Raw genomic sequence first — 24,167 nt, forward strand, 5'->3', positions numbered from 1 at the left:
AGTGCAAAAGTAGTTGCACAATAGTTAAAGCCTTAGCCTCCAAATTCAAATATTTTTCAATAGATAAAAATTATACAAATCCAACCCAAATATGAAAAACAATAGTCATAATTAAATATAGCCTATCAAAAACTAAGGTTAACAATTTCTATACCATATTGCATTTTAAATATTAATTATTGAATTTGCCAACGAAATTGGATAGTTTTTTTTACAATTTTTGTCGCCTTTTTCAATTGATATCAGCCTCATTTTACTAATTGTAATAAACGATAGTTTAGTTTACAAAAAAAAAATGTATGTATGTACATGTTAATTAAGAATTAGTTAAAAAACAGTAAAAAACTAAAAATGGTTGCCGCTTGATACTGATTCAAATAAAGTAGTAAATATGGTTTAAATTTCGGGTAAACCAAGAATAAATTAGAAAAAAAAAACACTAAAATAAAATATACAAAAACAGTATGAGTTTTGTTTTTTTAATATATTTTTTTTTTTTTTTTGGATATTTTCAATTTTTATTTGGCTTATCTGAAATTTAAACAATTTTGTTTTCTTTTTTGTTCCTATTGAATTTCAATTCAAAAATAGGGTCTTAATCATGTTTGAGTGTTTTTTTTTTTCTAATTTGATTTTATTCAAAATAATGCGTTATAAAAAAATACAAAAAAAGTTAAATTTTTGCATTAATATTGGAATAAAACACTTTGACTTAGCTGTTCACATTTTTAAAGACCTCCACAAAAAAAAAATGTATAATCACTAAACATCTTTTTATAATCATTTTTATCAAAAAACAAAACCGACTTCCATGGATCGAAACTGTTTTTTTTTTTTTTTTTCTAATAAATAGAACAGCTTTCCAATACAAAAAGAATTATCAAAATTAGTTCACTCAGTCCAATGTTATGAGGTAACAAAAACAAAAAAAAAAAAATGTATACAGACGAAGTATGTAAAAATGAATTATTTTAAAACAATCTTATTTTCTTTTAAAAAAGAAATTCTCAGTAATTTTCAAAGAACAAATTAAACTCATACAATCAGAAAAAAATGCTGCTCAATAAGGAATTTTTCTGAATAAAATGATGCCAAAGTAAAAAAAATCCTGGAAAAGCCACTACAAAATTTTTGAGATCCTTTTTGAAAAAAAAAATTTCTGTCAAAATCGTTAAATGAACAAGAAAAAATTGTGAGAAAAGCTTTAATTATTATTTTTAATTTTTTTTTGCTTTTAAATTCAGTTGAAGTTTGGTAAAAAAAAGAGCTTTTTTCAGAATAGAACACCAGCATGAACACGAAAATGAAGTGGAAACGAAAAAACTACGTTATAAGTTTTTTTCTTGAGGTACCTTAGGTACTTAAATTATGGTGAGTTAGGAACTGCTGCTTTGTAAAGTCTAGTTTCAAGAAAAACGCTTTTAAAATTACTTTAGATATGTAGATGTATATTCTACAGAAATATGCAAGGAATAAAATTTCGATTGTTTCCAATTTTCAATTTGATAGTGATGCTGTTAAATCTTGGATTGTTGATCTGTTTGAAGAAAATACCAATAAATGTTTTATGATGCATAAAAGCTTAGAAAACTCAATAAAATTCAATTATTGTATCAGTTTTAAGAGTTTTAAGATGAGGCGGTCACTCGGGCGTATGCGTGTTTTTTTTCTTTCCTTTTATTAAAAAGACATTTTATGACTAGATAACATCACAACTTAAAAACAAAATGTAGGTATAATTTAATTTTATTCAAATACAATTTGTGTTTATAATGTTTTTGTGATTTTCAGGCAACTCAATGTACCAATGTAAACCAATGTTTTCAAGAAATGGTTGTGGATTCCATCACATCACAAAACACATTTTTGCAGCATTTTTTATTTAAATTGATAAGATATTTAAATTGATATTTTAAAATGTTAAAATGATAGGTATTTTTTTTTTTTTGCAGTGTAAGATTAAAATCTGTATAAAAATAGTTTTTTTGTATGTTTACTTTGTATTTTGAAAATTGCTCCTGCATTGCAATAAGGTTAAATTAGCTTCTATAAGTTTGACTCCAGAGAGCATCTTCTTTGGCCAATTCTTTAAGGAGATTGTCATTAAATCCTGCACAGAGGCTCAATGTCTTCCTCATGACGTATTGACACTAAATGCACCTCATAATTTTTTGTTGGCTGGCCTATATTGTGTATAAATTAAATCAATTAAAAATATAAAATCAAAGTTAATCCCAGGTAGGAATAAAACATTATCAGTAAGTGTCAATATAACCACTTAAAACACATGTCAAATGTCAAGTACTTTTCCGGTTGCATATACAAAATAAAAAAAAAAAATTAATACCTACTCAATTGGATATATCTTGCACTTTTCAAGCGCGACACTAGTTCTGCATATCGGTCTACCACACCGCACCACAAATCGATGATTTTGGTTGACCAAATATATAAAAACATATAAAAAAAAAATAATACAAAAAATCACTACAAAAGTGTCAGTATTGTGAAAAAATGCACTTTTCAAACCCACAACCATTAAAAACCAGCCACCGCGCGCGCCGTGGTTCCATAAGTGAGTGGTAAGCATTTGAAAATAAACAAAAAATATATAAAAAATAAAAGAATAAAAAAAAAAAAAATTATAAAAAAAAACAACGAAATCCCTATAATAATCGAAAGTTTCAAAAATTTCTGCGGCAACCAATATGTTGGAAGCATCAGGATGCGTATGAAATTTATGATCAATGAATTGTGGTGTTTTTAAAAATTTTTCAAACTGAACAAAAAAATAAACTGTGACCCTCCAAAAATCTCATACCACTGCCATCGTAGTCGTGGTGAACCCAAGTGGCCAAAACAAATAAACAACAGTGAACTTTTTTGTTGCATTTGCATTAAACACTGCTTCGTCCTTATATCCTTTTTTTTTTTGTATATATATTTTTTTTTTGTTTATTTGTGAGCGCGAGTTGTACCTAGTTGAGTCCACTGCCAGACCTCGGTTCTGGCCTCAAATGATGTGAATCAAAAACACACAAAAGTGGCTTTCGATTGTGGCAGATTTGCGTTTTTCTCTCTTTTTATTTTATTCTCACATGCAGCTTGTATAGCGTATATAGCCGTCGCGTCGTTGCTCCACCATATAGTCTCTCTACTACAACACTTGTTTTATATTTTTTCGTGTATTCACGCTGTTGCTCAGTTGCATTTTTTGGCCAAATGTTGCTAAAAAAAAAGTGCATATTTCCCCCAAATGCATGAATGCGAAAAAAAAAAAACACATACGAGGGGCGCGGTAGTGGTTACACTCGAAAACCGTAAAAATCAACCCAAAAAAGGTTACACCCAACTCCTAGTTGCATCATCACAAACAGGTTCACACAGAACAACGACGACGTTGACAATTGAAAGGACTATCATCAGTTTTTTAGTTTCTTTTTGGATTTTTTGTTTTTTTTGTTTGGTTCCCCTGTAATTTTTTGGTATGTTTTCTGGAGGAATACAAATATGAACGAAATGGGGTTACCGCAGGATCAACGGTCCCTCGCGAGGATGTGGTCATATTGAGTTCACTTGCATGCAATTTTTTTTCAGCCGTTTTATCGATTGAATTAAGCGATGACCGGCAAGCGGGTTGAATGTGTGTGGTATGACTTCCTTTTTGCTTGATTTTCTTTTTTTTTTTTTTATCTGTTCTGAATTCATTTCAATCATACTGCCATATCCTCGCGGGTGTCTTTTTTTGTTCGTCGGTTAAGGATATCAACGCGAAATCAGTTTGGGAACAACAATCAGAATGTCAACCACTCTGCCTGATAAAAAGGAAAGACTATAGCTGGCATGCATGTTGGGCATTACATATATATATTTTCGTATGTTTGTATGTTCGCATCGATGAATGTGCGAATTTTGATGGTATTGGCAGTGTCATTTCGTAAATGTGAGTTAACAAAAAATAAAGAGAGAGAAAAAAAAATTATGTATAATAAAAAGGACCTTTCACACCGCTTAACCACTACTACAAATAAAGTTAAGTTGCTTCAATATTCATGCTCTTCGTGCAATTGTTTTACCGACATCGTTTTTCTGTTGCAATGCGGCGGATATGGCAATTTGTAAGGATATTTTTGTAGGTTTCATTGTGTTATCAATTAGAGTTGCCAGATATGAATTCAATTCACAATTTTCAATAGTTTGAAATTCAATCCAAAATTAAAAATAAACTATTAGAGATACAAATATTTTTTATAGCTTATTTGAAATATAATAACCTAAAGCTCAATCCAAATGAAGGATTTTTAAAAATTCAGTCATTTAATAGGGTAAATAGGGGTAAAAAAAAATTGCAAAAAAAATGGCTATTTTGTAAACGCGATAATGTAAAGAGTTGAATTATTTTTAATGAATAGATAAATTCATTGCAAGACTGACAATAGTACTGAAAAAAATTCTAAAAAATTTCAAACCAAGTAATAAATGGTTTTCTAAAACTAAAACATGAGGTAGACCTTTGACGAAGTACTTAGTGATTATAGGTAGGGGAAATTTTTGTTGACAATTTGAAAAACGTCATTCGAAAGATAATAAAAAAACGTTAGGGGTCTAATACGAGTTTTTTTTAAGTCTCCACCTTTCGAAATATGAATTTTTAAAAATAGCTAGGTACTTATTTTATGGTTTGGGTGCGTTTTTATTTTTTTAAATTTTTCGTAGCGTTAAAACTTATACAACATGTAGTCTATGACTGTGCGCATACATGTGCAAAAAATTGGTATTTCAAAATGGTTTTTGACCGAATAACGGAGAAAACAAGTTTTTTTGTGCCAAGTTTTTTTGACCTTTTTTAACCGTTTTTTATTTTTATCTTTTTTTTTCAACAGAAGAATAAATGAAATTTATATTTTAGATAGATAATAGACAGGACTTTATCTATGCAAAACTTCAATTTCAATTTTGTAGTCACAGTTTTGAGATAACGGTAAAATAAAGTTCTATTTTTCAACAGGTTATATCTTTTGATCTAGAGCAGATAATGGTGTAATTTTTTTTGTAAGCTTTTAAAATAAAAAAATTAATAGGTATAATGAGAAAAGAAAAGAGGTAATTGTTTTACCTTTTTCTTGTAAATTATGATTGCTTGAAATAAATAAACGCTTCAATTGACTCATTTTAAACAAAAGCACAAAACCTGTTTTCTTACGACGTTATCACGTAAAATCACCGTCCCTAAACCGGATTTACAGACAACCTCTTTTTTTTTTTGAAAAATCAAGTTTTTGAAAAGAGGTGATAAGTATTGTTGACATTTCGTTTTGAAGTGTTGAATAACACTAGGCAACAGGGGTTTTGTTTTACTAAGCCCTGATTTTTTAATGATTAGTTTTGTTAGCCTATCAAACGAATAATCTCAATACAAAAAAAATAGATATTCCTAGGAATGAGTTCTGTCTGAAGCTTATCTGACTATTGAAAAATTGGCCCTAAGTTTAATAAACTTTTCTGAAGGTTTATGAAGTGGTGAACTCAATTTCGAAGTCAAAGATGTTCTATCAGCTCACGTTTTCGAGATATTTCCGTTATAAAATCTCAATAATCGATTTTCTGCTACTTTTCAAGTAATTCTGTTTCAGAAATAAATCAATAATTTTCTAAAGGTTTTTGGTTGTGTTGAACTCGAATACAAAATCAGAATTTTTCCTATCGACTCAGGTTTTTGAGAAATTCCCCTTATAAAATCTAAATAATCGATTATTTTCTAAATCTTGAGTAATAAACGACAAATCTGAACAGAAAAGCCGGCGACTTAAAGCTGAGTAAATAAGCAACAAATTCTAGAACAACTTTTCTGGGTCACTCCAGATATTTAAGTGTAATTTATTAAAACATTTTTAAAAAAATCGAGTTTTTAAAGAAAATTTCTGCAAAAAAAACTTTATTATTGAAAAAAAAAAAAATCAAAATGTATCGAATCCCTAAAGTTTTTTGTTTGCAAAGCACACTTTTTGTCAAAGATAAAAAGATAATTTTCTCCAAAATCTATAGGTATATAAATTATAAAGATATGACCATTTTTGTAACGATCAATATTTTCCACTTTTTCTTTAATTTTTGAGTTTTTTTTTTTTGTCTATAACTTGAAAAGCAAGCCGAATTTGAAAATTTTTTTGTAGATAATTAAATTTCCAATCGATGTGTATCATTTAAAAAGAAAAAAAAATTGAAATATTGTAAAAAACTTACGAAAAACTAATTATAAAAGAGAAAAAAAAAAACGAAATTTTTGATGTTTTTGCTAAATGGTCTAATTTTATAATTTGAACATTTATAGATATTGAACATGTAAAGGAGAAAAGAAGATACTTTATCTTTCAACATAATGGTCACAAAAATTGATTACAGATAAAATTGGATAAAATATGAACTTTCAAAATTTACTGTTTTTGGTCTTTTTGAACCTTTTTTCTTTAACTCAAGATATAGTCCGAATACTAAGTAAGCTGGAAAAAAAACAATAACAAAAAACTTTGAAAAATCATATCTCGAAAACCAATATTTTTTTAGATAAGATTTTCGAGTTTTCTGGGCTTAAATCTATACGAAAAGTATAACGGCACTTAGTGTCCAAAAAAAATTTATGTTTTTGTAAACTAGATACCTAGTGTGATATGCAATTCTTGTGAAGTTTCGGAAAATCTCTACAGTACAATTTACAATTCTTTCACTAAAACATTATCTTATAATAATAACTGGGAACAACAGATAGTAAATCAAAATATTTTTTTTTCATACGCCATTTTGCTTCAAATTAAAAGTTTCAAGTATTATACAAGCAGAAAAATAATGTCTAACCGAGAACTTTTTTGGCTGGGTTGGAAAAAAAATGTTTTTTTAAAAATAACGTAGTTATGCGTAGGTTAAAAATTTCTGAGTTCTCGTTGCTAAAATCAACGTAGTCGCGGTTAAATTATATCTATTGTTTAAAATTATCATTTTAGAAGGTTATTTTTAACCGATCAACTTTGATATTTTATTACAATTTAACCGAGAAAGTGGGTAAGATTCAATAATTTTGAATAACCGAATCGATTCCTGTACGATATTTTTTTGCGTGTAAAAATTTAATTTCTTACTTTTATTTGAAAACAACAACCCAAGTTTTGTATGGTGAAACACTGGTTTATTATTTTAAAAACTTGTTATTGCAGTTTACAAAAAAAGTATAAAAGACTCTAACATTGAAATTATACCGAAAGATATTACAATTTGAATTCAACTAAAATGAAAACTTATAAGATAGTTAATCCAAAACAACGTTAAACGGTGGGGTCCATAAAATAATGCCATTAGACACTACAACATGTTAGAAACTGTTAACATCGTAAAAACCTCTCAAAAAACCTATGTTAGTGCTAATCACAAAAACATCTAACTGGAAACTGCAATTAGGTATAGAAGGAACAAAATTTGTTCGACGTGCATCAACTGTAATGGAAATCACATGGGAGACTATAGCGTCTTTGAGGTAGATAAATGGTTACAAAAAGTTGAAACTGAAGTCAAAAGGTGTAGAAGTTAAACTTGTAGATATCTGGCAACTCTCCTTCTCTTATCCCTTTTGCCCTCTCACATTGTTGCACATAATTGAATGGCCGACAAAGAGAGAAACAAACAAAAAATTGTTTCGTGCATATATTTGGAAAACTTTCACTCGAAATAACACAAAAAAAAAATTACGAAAAAAATTCCCTTGTTATAGTACATGTTTTCCCGTTGGTATTTTGTTTCCGTTTTTGTATTATTTTTTTTATTATTTCGTACTTTTCCCGAGGTTTTGTATCCTTCCGCAACCGTTTGGTTAGCTTTAACCTACGATTTCCACACGAGAACTTTTGTCAATACATTTTCACACCTTCCCGCGAACGATGTGTTCAGAGGGTGAAGTTATTTTTTTTTTGTTGCCTGTGAGAGGTCAGTGTATATGAGTGTGTGTATAGATATGAGAAATTCATCTACCACAATATGGCAAGGCAATATTATACAACTCCTTCGGCTGATGGAGACGACAACTCAAACTCCCGCACGGAAACTCGGAAAAAATATCACTTTGAGGAATAATAATGATTTTTAATGGGGAATCACTTTAATTTCGTATGTTAACCACATCATATATATTGTGTTGTCCCTTGCCGATGGATGATGGTAATGGCGGTGGTGGTGGTATGGGTTTAAGGACTCCCCACCAGCCACACACAGATTTTTTCTTTTTTCTCTGCGTTCTCTACCCCATGCCGTGAAACATCCTCGGTCAGGTAATAAACTGGAGCAGTGTACAGTTTAAGTGGATTTAATTGACGGTGTAAGTGCGGCATTGAGTTTATTATCATAATGAATATTGGGGGATTAAAGGAATTTGTGGATTTTATTATTGAATTACTGCCCCAACATCCTTGTTATAATGCTGTTGCAAAGTAGCACACATAAAAAAAAAAAATTATAAAAAATAAAAAAAAAAAAATTTACAACGCACCGAGGGATAAAAGGAACAAAAAAAAAAAAAAAACATCCTGCCAATGAATTATTAAGTCATTATCAGTTGCGGAATTGTCCGACTACCAGTTTTGTGTATGCATAAATCGACGGGATGTGGAGGACATGGTAAATGAGTCCTCTGTATACTAAATGAGCATGTACTCAGGGGTTATTTGTGATTAATATAATTTAAAGTATAATTTTTTTTTTATATTTAACAACAATAACAACATGCGTGTAACTATACTCAACCAACAAAATGTAAAAAAAAAAAAAAAATATAAAAAATTAAACATAAAAATACAAATTATCAAAAGATTGATTGGAGTGCGGTAGGGATTTTCACTTGAATTACAGTTTTGTAATTAAATATTTATTTCATGCGAACGAATGCTATTTTTAAAATAGTAAGTATACGCCATGTATATCCAGAGATTATTATTATTATTGTACTTTACTTTATGTGATACTGAGCTAATAATAGAGAACGAGAGGATTTATATAGCGTTGATGCCTATAGACTGAATTGAATGCATTTTAAGTTAACAACAACTTTGAAATATTATGTAATTTACATTTTTTGAGAAAAGCTATATGATGTGGTTTTCCTTTTTTTTTTAAAGAATTTTTTCAACTTTATTTTTGTTAAAGATCATTTATTATTTTTCTCTACATTGTAGTTTTCTTTTAATACTATCGTAAATTGCATAAAAAAAACATCTCATATTGTACATGATTTCCAAAATGTACCAAATCCAAAATGTAAATTGAGAAAATGAAATCTCATAATTTTTTTTATAGAAAAAATCATAAATTCGTTAACTGATTCTTTAAAATGTATAAGAAATATTATGGAACTTCGATAAGACTTGCATAAGTGAGGTGGAAGATAGATGAGAAAACGAACAATTTCTTTAATAGATTTTTACAGGTTTAAAAAAATTAACTTACTCGAACTTTAGGAGGAAGTTCGTGCAACCCAGTTGTCCATTTTTATGTTTATTTTATTAATCATATAGAGTCTATAAAAATGGTAAATAAGCAATATTTCAAAGTTCTCAGAGATTGTTTTGAGCTTGATGATTATTTTTTTCTAAATTTTTGATTTAAATACGAGTATAATGTTTTATTAAAATAAGGAACATGTTAGAGTTTGGAAATAATTATGTATTTAAAATATTTTAATCAAATCATACATTTATGTTTTTTATGTTCAGCATACGAAAAAGCAAAAACCTAGAGCAGGACTGGCGAACCAATGACATGCGTGCTATTGGTGGCATGCAATTAAAAATTACGGACACGTTACGAATTGAATAATCCAATTGCACCTCCAAGCAAAAACATCAAATGTTTTAACGAAGTTCTGTTTTTTTTTTTTAATTTTGTCCCCGATTTTATCTCTAAAAAGAAGCAACCAAATATTTAACCTGATCTGAAAATTCAATACAATTTTTTAAATCAAAACGTTTTCGAAAAATTGATTAAAAAAATATTTTTTTTTTTAAGATCCAAAAATGTATTTTAATAATAATAAACCAAATAATTTTAATTTTAAGAATTTTCTAAATTTTGTATAACGTGCGTCGTATTTGAAATTCAAACACAAGTTTCCAAAAATGAATCTTTTGGAAATTAAGTTTTTGATGTAGGTGTATTGACAGTATATATTCCGCAGTGACGTACACTCCAACTCACGGACAGCATTTCGAATATCACTTGCTTTGATTGTGATCAAAATCTCAACATAACCAATATTTACACAATAGACGAAATAAGTTTTTGCTTGCACGAAAAGTGTACTTCAAAGCGTGTACGGATTTTTTTTTTTCAAATTTGGTACAGATGATTTTTATAGAATTCTAAAAGTTTTTTTTTAATATTTTTTTTTTTTCAAATTTCGATAGAACGCGTACCTCCCATACAAAATTATCAAATTATTTCGAATTTCTCGAAAATGGCTCTAAAGATTCTAAATTTTTTATTGAACAAAAATTTGTCTTTCCTTGTCGCCTCATCCCAACCAATTTTTTTTTTAAGTAGAGGATAAGAGCTTATGTTCAACTTAAATTATTTAAGTTTCGTTTCAGCAAATGGCCCCAAGAAATATGAAAAGCAAAAAGTTATTCTCCAAAATAATAAATAGCAAAACTAATGAATGTGTTACTCTCATGTTACATGTAAGTAACATGCACTGCCTATGACCACCAAAAAAAAGCTTGACAACTGAGAAAATAATTTTTTATATAGTAACAATGTAGGTATACTACTTCTTCTTACCCAAAAAACATAACACTTTCTGGATTTATATTTTTAATTTTTTTTTTCAAACTATGACCATATAAACAAAATTTTAGCAAAAAAATAATGTGAATTTCAGTCCCTTTTTCGATAAAATAAATTAAAAGTATGATATTTGACTAACTTTTTGTACTAATCCAGTAACTAGACATTATTATCTTTCAATTAAGCCATCGAAATCTAAAAAAAAACTATTTAATGGAATATTTTTACGAATTTTTAAATATATGTTACATGAGAGTGACGCTGGGTTCGAAAGGGTTAAATAACATTTGATGTTGAATGAATTTTCTAATTGCTTTGCTATTTCATTTAAGATAAAAAAATACGATAAAAGTTGGAGTTGCTTAGTTGAATAAACATAGACAAATTCTAAAAAATACACTAAAAAATGTGTATGGCGTATGAGTGATTTTTTTTAGCAAAAATTCATTTTTACTAATTTTAAAATCCGGAAATATTTGGAACGAAACATTTTTGAAATATTATCATGAAACTTAATTATCTAGCTTACTACCTTTACACAGATATACCTACATAGCTATTCCGGAACAACAACCCATTTTTCTAACCAATTGTTATTTTTTTATTTGGCCGGTACAATTTTTTAAATCACTAACCATATAATAGCAACTAGTGTAATTGTTATATTTTTGGTGACAAGTTCTTAAATGGGAAAAGGATACATAAAACAAAAATTTATTTCATAAAAAGCGGAAAAATATTGTTTCAATTCAAGTCATCAAAAAAAGCAAAAAAAAAAACATGAATTTTTATTTTCTCAAGTCATTAATTCCATTTTTTGCCCTAACAGCCTATACAAAATTTTAGACCATCTGAAAGCTTATTGTCTTTGCTCAAAATATATCCATCAGGTGTATGAGACATCTACAAAAAGAGCTAGAATTTTTTTTAACTCGATCAAATTTCATTAAAAAAAGCAAAAAAAAAAACATTTATTTTTATGTTCTCACGCTATGGAATCAATTTTTTTTTTGACAACCTATAAAAAATTTTATACCACGTGCAAAGCTTATTATTTCACCTTTCATATGACGTCAGATCTCCACTGGTGTTTTGAGGTTTTTCGCAAGTTTCTTGATTTAACATTGTGTAGCTTGTAGTTAGTCTACTGTTATGTGTGATATACCAAATGAAAGGTAATTGTATCAGGATGCTCATAAAAGTTTAATACAATTTCTATCTGCTCTTGGTCAAAAGTTATAACCTGTTGAATTCTAAAATTTTATTTTACCGTTATCTCAAAATTGTGTTTACGAAAATGATTGAAACTTCGCACACATTGAGTCGTGGTCATGGTCTATCATTACTCCATATACTTATTCCTCTATCTATTAAAGAAAAAAAGATAAAAATAAAAAACGATGAAAATCGATTAAAAAACGGTAAAAAAACGTGTTTTTTTAAAACTTGTTTTTTCCGTTATTCAGTTAAAACTCACTAAACGATTCCAATTTTTTGCTAAAAATCAAAATCTACCCAAAAATACCCCTAAAAAACAAGGTGTTTTTCAAAAATTCATATTTCGAAACGCAGAGTGTTGGAAAAAAAATCCGTATTAGACTTCTAATTTTTTTTTCCCTCATCTTTTACCTGACACCTTTAGAATTGTCAAAAAAAATTTCCCTACCCAAAATCATCATTTTGTCATAGCGCCAACACGTGTACAACGTTCAAACAAAACGTTATAGCTTAGTTTGAAAATTTTTTAGAATTTTTTCTTAAATGCAGTTATTCTTAAATTAGTCTCATCTATATATAGCAAAATCAACTCTCTACAATTTCGCGTTTGGATTTTAGCCCAAATTTCATCTTTCCGTTTTACCCCTGTTTACCCTATTAAATGACAGAATTTTTAAAAATCCTTCATTTGGATTAAGCTTTAGGTTATTATCTTTCAAATAAGCTATAGAAGATTTTTGTATTGCAAATAGTTTATTTTTAATTTTGAATTGAAATTTTTGCCACGAAATTTTTGACGCGAGAGTGTAACGTTAGAAAATGGCGACTTTTTTGTGGTGGCTGCCATGGTTCGTCGATTTATAAGACGTTATCACGTCAAAAAACTAAACTAAAAACAATTTTAATACTATTTGGTTTAAAAAAGGTAATTTACGCCCCTGCCAAACAAATTTGTCGTTTCAGAATCAAGCTTTTTCTAGTGGTAATGCTGTGACTTATTTGTTCACGAACTCTATAAAATTTACCATTTTTATGGTATGTGTATCTTTAGAAACGAATCATTTAAGAACTAAAAATTTCATTAAGAAATTCATTTTCTCACTTAAATCCTCTCTTCTGCTACGTGTTATATAAAATTTCCAAACTATTTCTAACTGCATAATCAAGAAATCCTAAAAATAAACACACACTCTATAGCTCTGCCTAGAAATGAGTGCATTGCAATCTGCGAGGAGATTATCCGTCGGACACAGATGATGGCCATGCTATCTACAAAATTCTACTATGCATTTATACCTACATATATACCATCTCCGCCAATTTTGCATCATGATGACCATATCAACGTTAAATCGCATCATCATGGAACGAACGAACGAGTATACCAACTCAACCAACCTATCCAAAAAGTTTTACTTAAAAAAACATTCCGCTATATGAAATTTTCGCTCTCCAAAAGTGCGACAAATTTACCCAGGATCGTGCGTTGTTCGTGTGATGCGTGTGCGTATTTACGCACTTCACACTTTCCGGGCACACACATGATGCGGTTGTGTATGGGTGGGAATAATTTAAACAATTTTCGGTCTACCCCAAAAGTGTATGCCACATAATGCAAGAAGTCCTGCTGCTAACAGTTGAGCTAGAGAGCTAGAGTTCCAGAGATATGCCGATACCGTGTGTGCCAGCAGCAGCAGTAGCAGAGCCCAAAAAACCAGTCCTACCCCACGCAACAGTTCCCATTCCTCCCCCAAATTTCAAACAACATACAATACAGATGCCATAGTATTCTGCTATCACAAAAAACACTCACACACTGACATCCGGTATCCATCACATGAAAGGGTTAAACTTTTGAACAGGGTGGAATAAAGGGGGTACAAGACTATCTCTGTGTGTGTGTTGCATACGTTTCAGGTTTTCTTTAACACTCATACACACTCAGCCTACTCTTGCACTATATTTTTAGCCAGAAATTTCCTAGATGATGAAAATTTGTATCTGTGACTTTTGTGGATTGTGAGAGAGTGTGCGTGCGAATTTGTATCCAAATGTGTAGTAAAAACGAGAGCAACACAACCCAATTGAATATAGTGTGGAGGGCTTTTGCTTGGATTTTCCTCTTCTCAGCAGCAACCAGCAGCAGAAGCAACATCAACACCAGCAACATCAACTATAACACACAATATGTGTACTGTGGCGGTGGTCGGAAGATTTTCGGGTTAAACAGTTATAAACAGGAACAGGATACAATTCAAAATACGAATACCTAGCGTACGGTTGCCGCCGTCGTTGTCTTCTTCACCGCCGCCGCTGTCAACGTCATCGTAACCGTCAAATGTCTATCATAACGTTGTCGTCCCCATATTCGTGTTCTGTGTCATTTCCGATTTACCAACCGATTATTATAATCAAAATCAAAGTCATCAAAGTGCGGCGTCAATGAAATTATAGCGCATATATGTATGCAGTTATTTGTCTACGAAAAAAAAATAATAATAATAAATAAAACCAAGCTATTCGTGGATATAAGTGATAAATAAAATAATAGTGAATACATAAGTTCAATGGATTATTAGTTGATGTTTTTATTTGTTTGTATTTCGGTTAAATATCTTGACAAATTCAATAACAAACATTATGACAACAAGCAAGGAAGTGCGTTTGGATATTTAATTAACGGTTACCATGAGTAAGTTATTGATATTTTACCTACGAATATCGCGTGAGTGAATATCTTTGTTGTTTTTTTTTTTGTTTCTGTTCAAACACAGTGGTAATGGTTTTCAAATTATAACGAAGCTATTTAACGAAATAGGAATCTATCTTAAGACCATTTGAGAAAATAACCGTTTTGGGGAGTGATAAAGTGACACTTAAAAATGTTGACAAATCCAGGTTGTTGGTTCACTATTTAATTTGAAATAAAGTTTCTTTATAAACGATAAAAACATTGTATAAAAAATTCTACGAAAAAAATTAACATAATACATTTTAAAAAAAGTTTTTAAACCTAAAAAAAAATTGTATGAAAGAAATTTTATTAATGTGTTGAATTGGCAACAATTAAATTCGTGTTGAAAACTTGATATCTAATTGTTTAGCCTCCCGCTATGAGAAGATTGTATAAAAAACACGAAAAATTAACGAAAAACTTCAACTTAATTTTTATGTGTGTCTTCTTCTCAAAATAAAATTTAATGTGAATTAATTTGCAATTCAGTTATTTGACAAATAATTTTTTTTTTTTAGTTAAAAAAAAAAAGTCCAACAAAAATGGTATCGCTGCTTCAATTCGATAATGGAAAATGTTTCTTTAATTTCGCTATAACCTCTATAAAGCTTTCTGTAACATAGCCCATGTACAATAGATATACAATATTGGAAATTTCCATAGAACTTGTGTTTTGATAAATGTGTAGCTACAAATGATGAAAATTGTTTTTGAAATATGCACTAAGAAAGTCTTATAAAAGTTATAAACTGCATTAAATCAGCTTACGCTACGTTACGTTACGTCACTTTATGACTTTTGGTTCACTTTTTAGCTAAAAAAATTGAAGTCTCTACCGAAGTTGATGATGCGTATTGCTTTTAGCAATAAAATTTGTAAATTCTTAGTAAAAAGTTGTTCTAGCTATAATATGGCCTCATGTGCTAAGTCCTTATCGTCACCTAATATTCAAATTTATTAATTTTTTTTAAACAAAGTTGAATTATTAAATGAGAGTCTTTTAGTGCAAGAACTGCCTTGATATTATTGTTTGTCCCTTCATATCGCACAAAACGGTTGAAACTTACCACTTCTGAAATATTTCTAAAGTAAAAGTGTACCAAGACACTTTTTTCTAAGAATGCATACAACATTGTGTAAGAAATTAAAGTCAATCTGATGATTACTTTTCTAGTTTAGTTAGAACAAACGTATAGAAAGTGAATTTGTATCCATGCGTGTGAAACTTTAATTGGTTAATACTTTTTGAATAGAATAAGAAACCATATGATTTTTTTGCTTCAAGCTGCTGTTTTACACCACCACCAATTATTATCTCAGGATTTGCAATTTTTGGAGATCTTAAGAAAATAATAGAAAAATGTACTAAAAAAGCTTGCAAATACACATCGTACAACAAAAACAACTGGAAAGTCGCAGTCGAAGAAACCGACGTCCCTTACTTTGGCGGACACTTTGTGGCGGTATCAAAAAAAAAAAAATTATCACATTAATTGTAGCTAATTAAATGCTAATTTGTTGCGAAAAAATTAATTTTGTAGCTCCACCCAGACATTTTTCATTTCAACTTAAAGTTTCAAAAGTGCACTTCGGGTTTGATGAGGCCGGTGGAGACTTTTTAAAAAAATCACTTTTTTCTTTTTTTTTTTCTTTTTCCATTAATTGTAGCTTTTGAATACATGGTTTTTGATACAAACCAAAATTTTGTAGCTCAAACCGTTTTTAAAATATATGTATTTTGTTTTAAAAAGATGTCTCAAAAGTAACCTTTCAAAATCCAATTTTTTTTTTTTTTTGCACTAAGACGAAATCCAAAAACCTCGATTTTGTAGCTCGATTAGTTTTTTTTTTATTCAATATTCCGCTAAAATAAGACTCAATTTCATATGTAACGGTCAAAATTTTTGAATTTCGCAATTTTTTGGATTTTGAAAGGTTACTTTTGAGCTATCTTTTTAAAACAAAATCTTGAATATTTCAAAAACGGTTTGAGCTACAAAATTGGCGTTTATATCAAAAATAATGTATTCAAAAGCTACAATTAATGGAAAAAGAAAAAACTTAAAAAAGTGATTTTTTAAAAAGTCTCCACTGGCCATCAAACCGGAAATGCAATTCTGAAACTTTAAGTTGAAATAAAAAATGACTGGGTGGAGCTACAAAATTAATTTTTGCGCAACAAATTAGCATTTAATTAGCTATAATTTTGGACATCAAAAAAATATTGATTTTCCTACTTTCGTCCGCTAACTTCAGTCTTATTTTAGCGGAATTTTGAATAACAAAAAAACTGTTTAAGTTGGAAAAACCAAGTTTAGGTATGCAATTAAAAAGCATTTAAAAACTTACAAATTTGGAGGTCAACTAAACTCATTAGTTTCAATCATTTCAGATTTTGTCCGCTAACTTCAGTCTTATTTTAGCGGAAAATTCAATAATTCAAAAACTATGCGAGCTACAAATTTTTGTTTTGCGCAACAAATTAGCAATTAATTAGCTACAATTAATGAGATAATTTTTTTTGATTCCACCACAAAATGTCGCCAAAGTAAGGGACGTGACTTAGTCCACTTTCATAATCAAGGGCACAAATAAAGTTCGGAAAAAAATTTCAGAAGTCAGTTTTTTTATACCGCAATGGAAAAAGGGATTGATATTCAAATATTGACTTAAAGTAGCATTGCTGCTGGGAAAATGTTGTACAAACTTGAAGCTGATCTTATTTTATAGAAAGTTAAAGTTGTGCCTCAAAATTTTATTATATCTATCACTCACCGAAAAAAAATAAATCGCAAAAGCATTACATTTTTGTAAGTTCATTTATATGTATTTGAAAATTTGAAATACAATTTTAAATGTAAAATAATCTCAGCAACATTTGATCTTCTTTCTATACTAAGTAATTGATGAAAAAACGTTTTGTCTTTATTCGCAAATTTTGACAAATACAGGAAAAAAATATACTCCATTTTACTATGTTAAAAATGCCTTACAAAAGTTCCATGGTCCATGGAAAAGTATATTTTTAGTATTTCATCGATCTTTCAGGAAAGGGACATTTATGAACATCCAATCAGCCAGCAGGCAAAAAAACACCTGGTAAGGAAGGAAATATTAACCCTCTGTAGGCACATCTCTTTTTTGCGAATTTGGTTTATACTTTTTCATGTCGCTAGAACTTTTTTCGGTCTCACTATTTTACAGAGAATCATATATGAAATTGATGTAGAATATTCCGAGGAATTCGAATATTGTATTCACAATTCAAAAAAATGTATTTTCACCCTTATAAAGACACTTTTTTGTGACCACTTTTAATTTTTGTCTTGCCAAATTCGCACCCGTGTGCCGACAGAGGGTTAATAGCTAACTTGGACAGTTTTGTCGGTCATCGTGGTGATGTTTAAAGAAATTGCAGGGGCTGTCCTAGTTTGCTTGCAGAATTGTCTTTTTGGTTCCGAACAATCTTCGTTGGCGTTGGAGTTGAGCTTATCCTTATCCAAAAGCCTTGCAACATTACAACCGTTTTGTTTTCCTCAAAAAATCAAAAAATTAATTTAAAAAAAAAAAAGAACCTCCTCTATTAACTACGGGACGATTGGTTTTCTTAGGGATGTGGATGTCTTGATTAGCTGATATGTTTGAGAAAGTCAGATATACGAGTTGGTTCATTGACAAGGAAAATTAGAAATGTTTAAGTATCTAAATATTTAGTCCATTGAAATATTATATTAACCTTGCATTTTGGGTAGGACAAGATTTTTTTGTTTTGATGTGTAGAGGAGGTTAATGTAAGTATACAATCTAGTTTTCATGGTTGAAAGCCCCCCCCCATTTGGCCGCCATCTTGGAAAATGTGATGAAAACAGTTTTTTACCGATATCTTGCGAACCGTATGTCCCACAAAAAAATTGTAAATGCTTTTAAATTGAAAATTTTCAAACAAAGCCATTTTATGTAACAGTTTTTGAAAAATTAATTTTCAAAATCTGAATTTTGAAAAACAAAATTTGAAAAAAAAAATTTCAAACTAATTTTACTTGCGATATATGTAGGTACTATATATCAAGTTATGCATTCGTAAAAGTAAAAGTTGAGATAACATTTTTCCATGACATTACGATGGTAAAGAATGCTAAAAAAGTGGGTCCCGGAAGTCCGTCTGTCTGTCTGTATAAGGAGCTACAGCCTAAACGGATGGACCGATTGACTTCAAACTTGGCAGGTTTGTAGCATTTTTCGGAGACCCTCCAGAAGAGTTTTTGGAATTAATATTTTTGGACCAAAAATAACGGTACTTGTTATATACCGATTTTAGTAAAATTGAAATATCTCGAAAACGGCTCTAACGATTTTGTTTAAAAAATTCAAATGTAAGTTTTAAGCTAAGGTCTATCTTCAAATGAAAAATTATTTTTTGGAAAAACATTATTAACGATACCTGCCATAAAACCGTTTTTTTTTTTCAAAACTGATTATCTCCGAAACTGCTTATTCGAGTTCAACGAAACTTTATGTGAAGAAGCATTTATACAATTTAAATATAAACCAAAAATAAAATTTAAAAAAATATGTTTTTGATTTTTAAAAAAATTTTTAAATTTTTTTTTTGAAAAATCAAATTATCGAAAACGGGACATTGAATTTTTTTGAAATTTTGTTTTTAGATGTTGATTAGTGATTTCTACAAAATTGCATACCAATTTAATTTTAAAACTTTTTCTCCAAAAAATTATTTATAAAAAATTAGTTTTTTAAAAAACGGCTCTAACGATTTTGAAAATTTTTTTTCTAAAAATGCATCTTAATATGTCAATCAAAACTGCATAGGTACTTGTTTTGGAGGGCAATTTAATTTCATATTTTATTTTATTTTTTTTAGAACGAATTTTATTTTTTTTTCCAAATTTCTATATAAAAAGTCTTAAAAATTTAAGCAACTTTAACTCTAAGAGCAAGTTCGTGCGACCCAGTAGTGCATTTTATTTTATTATGAACTGCTTGGGCAAATATTATTTTATTGTCTTACCATGATGTTATTAAAAATACGAAAAAGTGACTAACCTAGCTTTCTGTCTTGAACTTTTCTTAAATAGCATTGAGAATCTAGATAGAAAACTAGTTTAGCCTGTAAAATGAAACAAAAACGTTAAAGATGATTCTTCAAAAATTTCATACTCAATATAAATACCTTTCTCGAAAAAGAAAATTGAATTTGATTTAAATAAATCTTTTTGCAACAAAATTACAGCTTTCAACCAATAAATCAAAAAACATAATTTTTTTTATTATCAACAAATTTAAATGCATAGGAATATGTACCCTATTCAAAAAATTTGCAACTTGTTTACCAAACAATTCTCTCAATCGTCAAAACAATTCTAAAATAAAAACTACCCATACAAAATTTTCTTTCTTTTTTTTTTTAATAGCTCCTTTTAATCTGACATGCACTTGTTTCAATGAAAACAAACGAAATCAAAAAAACATTATAATTTCAACTGTATAATTCGTTCCAAAAATAAACTAAAATTTTTATATTTTATTTTGTTTATAATAAAATTGTGAGCACACCCATATAGCTTATAGAAATAAACATTAGGGGTGGTCCGCACTGCGCATATATAGGTATAGTTAAATGGCGGCCATGTCGGTGTCTCAACAAAATATCAGATGAAGCCACCCACATGCAGCGCCAAAATTTAATACAAAAAAAAAACCAAATCGGTCGATGTCGGTGCCACACTTGTGCATTGCTCTCTCTTCTCCCTATCATCATCATCATCATCATCATCATCATCACCATCATGCCTATCCTGAATGTCATCATCATCATAGTCGTCCACTCATCCCTATGCATCGTCGTAGTCTTCGCCGTCGTCGTCGATTTATTGACGTTTATTACACACTCATTAGGGCGCACAATACGCGAGGTCATAAAAAGTGCGGCAGGCCCGCTACCGCCGCCGGTTGATCAATCGCATCATAATATACAACACATCTGGCGAGACTCAAATACTTGGACGCAGCGCATAGAATGAGAATATGGAGAATGCATTGTGAAGAAAATATGAATTCGAAAGACCACACACACACACTCTCTTAATGGTTGCATAGAAATATAAGCATCACAAGGACATCATGGGGAGCAAATCTGCAGTTTAACAAATTAAATGACTTCCAGTCAACATTGTTATGACACGATGTCACCAAGTCTACAATACGAAGAGAAGAGATGGAGACGACACATAGATTGCAGTTTGCCCGGAGTCGGAGTGTGGTTTGAGTGACGAAAGTTTGTCAACCGGCACTTGGCCTTAATGAAATTTCTCATACCAATATCCTCTCCCTGGGCCAAAAAGGATCTCTGGACATGACAGAGCTTTCTCCCTATAGTTTGATATATATGTACCTCCTCTACCATCAACTGAGAGAAGAAGAAGTAATTATTGGGGAGAAGATCTCACACCGAGACCAACCAACCAACCGACCGACCGACCGACCGATACACCGAAAGAGGTTTTCGCGCCTTGATGCAGTCATCATCACTTTTCGGCTAGAGTCGATTTCGGTCTAGGCGGAGTACACCTTCCTGTGTGCCCTCTTAACATACTTTGAGCATCATCATCATCATCATCGATGGGGATGGTATAAAAGGACGATTTGCAAAAGACCGAGAATATGCATTCAATGCAAGGATGCACTTGTACATTTTGGTCCTTCTAAGTTGCACTATATCTAAGGGTGTGACAACTTTACGCATTCATAAGCTCTCATTTTGCACATGCTGGGGCGACATACTCAGGAGTCCAGAGAGAAAAACAGAACAGGAACAAAAACGATAACACAGGAACGGGAAACAGGAAAGGCATCACACACAACAGGACTTACCGCAGCATCCGTGAGGTACACTTATAAGTGCAGAGTTCCAAGTTCCTCTCCTGGGCTGGATGTGTGCGGAACCAGAATATTGCCATCCGCAGTGACCACAGTGTCGCACGCCAGTGTAAAAGCGAACGCATTTTGGACGACCCAAGTCGACGTCGATGCATCGTTTTTCGGGAAGTGTGAGGGGGGCTTTGGACTCTTTGTGTGAGGTCTCCACACAAGCTATTACACTGCTGCGAACAATGCACTTTTGAGGTAGAACGCACAGTTCATCTCTGGGTTTGAGTTTTTGCTTTATATGAAGGCATTGGTTTTCTGGAAGTGGAGGGTGGGCGGTCTGTGATGGCGGGTGACAATGACGAAGCACAATATGACTCTAGGCTATATTTTCGATGGTAAGAATGGGTTAAAGGTGATGACGACGTCGTCGATGCTGTGATGATCGTGTTTAATGCACTCGCTAACCAAAACGGATACCAAAAGCATCTAGACTTTGGTTTTTGAGGTTTGATTGTCACTTGTTTCGGAAGTTGCCCGCACCGACTAACCGACGACGACGAAGCCTTTCGAATTTCTGGATGCTTGATGCGATCCCGAATCAAATGCAATAATATTTGGCCCAATACATTGCATTTATCAATTTTGTTGCGTTTTTCAATGAAGAAGTGTTGCCCAAATGAAAAGCTACTAGATAAATTGAAAAGGTGGTAGGAGTGAAGTAATTTGTAACATTTCAATGCGAGGTAGTGAATGTCAAAGATGAAAGTGAATTTTCAACTTTAAGACTTTGAAGTTAATAGGAAATGCATTTACATATGACAATATTTAGTCTTATAGAAAGAAATTCACTTATCACAAAGCCAAAACCACGAATCTGCAAAATTGTAGTTTTGTAGAAAACGGCTTCAAAGTTTTGGAAACTCATGAAAATTAATGGAAGCTAGGCAACAGATTGAGGATTCGAGTTGACGCAGTGAATAGAAGGACCGATAACAAGTTAACTGGGCTCATTAAAGTGAACATGTCCAAAAATTCAGATTTGCGGTGTTGGCTTTGTGCCGACGATATCAGTTGAATAGCTGGCCAAGAAAATGATTTGTTTTAATTTTGTTCCTGCATTTTATTTTTATTTTTTAGTAAAAACTTGACAAAAAGTTTGCTTTTGGGATGAGAACCAAGAGGATAAAAAAGAGTCTATAAATAAAAGTTGGGTGGAAGGATGTTTTTTCGCGGTCTAAGAACTTAAGTATAAACGTTTAATTTGTCATCAAAACCAAAAATAAAATGAATTAATGGGTTTTTAGGACCAATTACAGATTTGACTGTCTCTTCGAAAAAAAACACCCTTCCAAACAACTTTTTTTAGTTCTTATCCCAAAAGCAAACTTTTTGCCAAGTTTCATGAGTGCAACAATTTTTTATTTTTTAAATGCTTATTTTACCTGTACTATTTAAGTGATTCTGCTTTTCGAAAAAATTACAAGAATGAATAAATTTTAAAAATAAAAATTAAACTTAAAATTTGTTACAAAAAATCTAAAACACACTTAAAATCAGTTTTAAAATTAAAAAGAAAAATTGATTTTTCATATACAAATAAAAAATTTTAGAAATTTTTCTTAAAAATCGTTTCAACCAAAATAATTTCATAAAAATTAAAAATTTTCGAAATAACAAGTGTAACATCAAATAACACATTTTGAAAAGTATTTATCAATATTTTAAAAACTGTTTTAAAAACATCAAATAACACATTTTGAAAAGTATTTATCAATATTTTAAAAACTTTTTTAAAAATCAAAAATATTTTTTTTTTGAAAATTTTATTAAGTATAAAGATTTATGTCTATGTTGATTCAATTTTCGTTGAAATCGGTTGATACAATTATTCCTATCTTCGGGACCTTATTTTTAGATTCAAATTCAATCCTCAATCGGTCGATAGAAATCGAGAAGTCGAACTCAACGACAATAAATACTACAATACCAAGATACGATTTTTTGAAAAGCTAGTAATTTATTCTTGTCTCTTAATTTAAAACAGTTAATTTTAATGATTTACATGATTTTTTTTCATAATTGTTAAAGTTTTTCGTCATTATTATTATAAGTTTTTATTCAAAATAAAATCAAATATTTCAATCCAAAAATTCTGTTTTACTCAATCTTAAAAGTATAAACAGTGAAATTTTTTTAAGTATTTTTTTTTTACTCTGAGTTTGAGGACTATTTTTTTAAAAACGCTACATTCAATTAAATTGATTTTAAACTAAAATACAAATAAATTTTTGATTTCCACTTAAAATTAAATTTTGTTTAATTTTTTCATTTTTTGAATTAAATACAGTCGACTTCCTCTAAGTCGAACTTTTTCACCATTTTTAATGAACAATTTTGAAGAAAAAATATTATATAAATCCCTCTAACTCGAATTTCACTCTAACTCGAACCGATTTTCGAGTCCCGTGAGAGTTCAACTTAGAGGAGGTAGACAAAATTTAAGAATATT

General features: G+C 30.2%; 1 protein-coding gene across 3 annotated transcripts in view; it reads left to right on the forward strand.

The window, feature by feature from the left end:
- The window catches only part of LOC129910575 (runt-related transcription factor 3), a 73,467-nt gene that overhangs the window by 4,886 nt on the left and 44,414 nt on the right, over positions 1–24,167 (forward strand). The window contains exon 1 of one of the 3 annotated variants that reach the window (XM_055988000.1): positions 14,173–14,728. The exons of 1 other annotated variant lie outside the window; for it this stretch is intronic. The gene's annotated coding sequence lies outside the window, so the exon portion shown is untranslated. Of the gene's footprint in view, positions 1–14,172; positions 14,729–24,167 lie in introns of those variants that run through there. One more of the 3 variants, XM_055987998.1, reaches the window with a different exon arrangement.

Source organism: Episyrphus balteatus, chromosome 2, assembly GCF_945859705.1.
Source record: "Episyrphus balteatus chromosome 2, idEpiBalt1.1, whole genome shotgun sequence".
Taxonomy (NCBI): Eukaryota; Metazoa; Arthropoda; class Insecta; order Diptera; family Syrphidae; genus Episyrphus; species Episyrphus balteatus.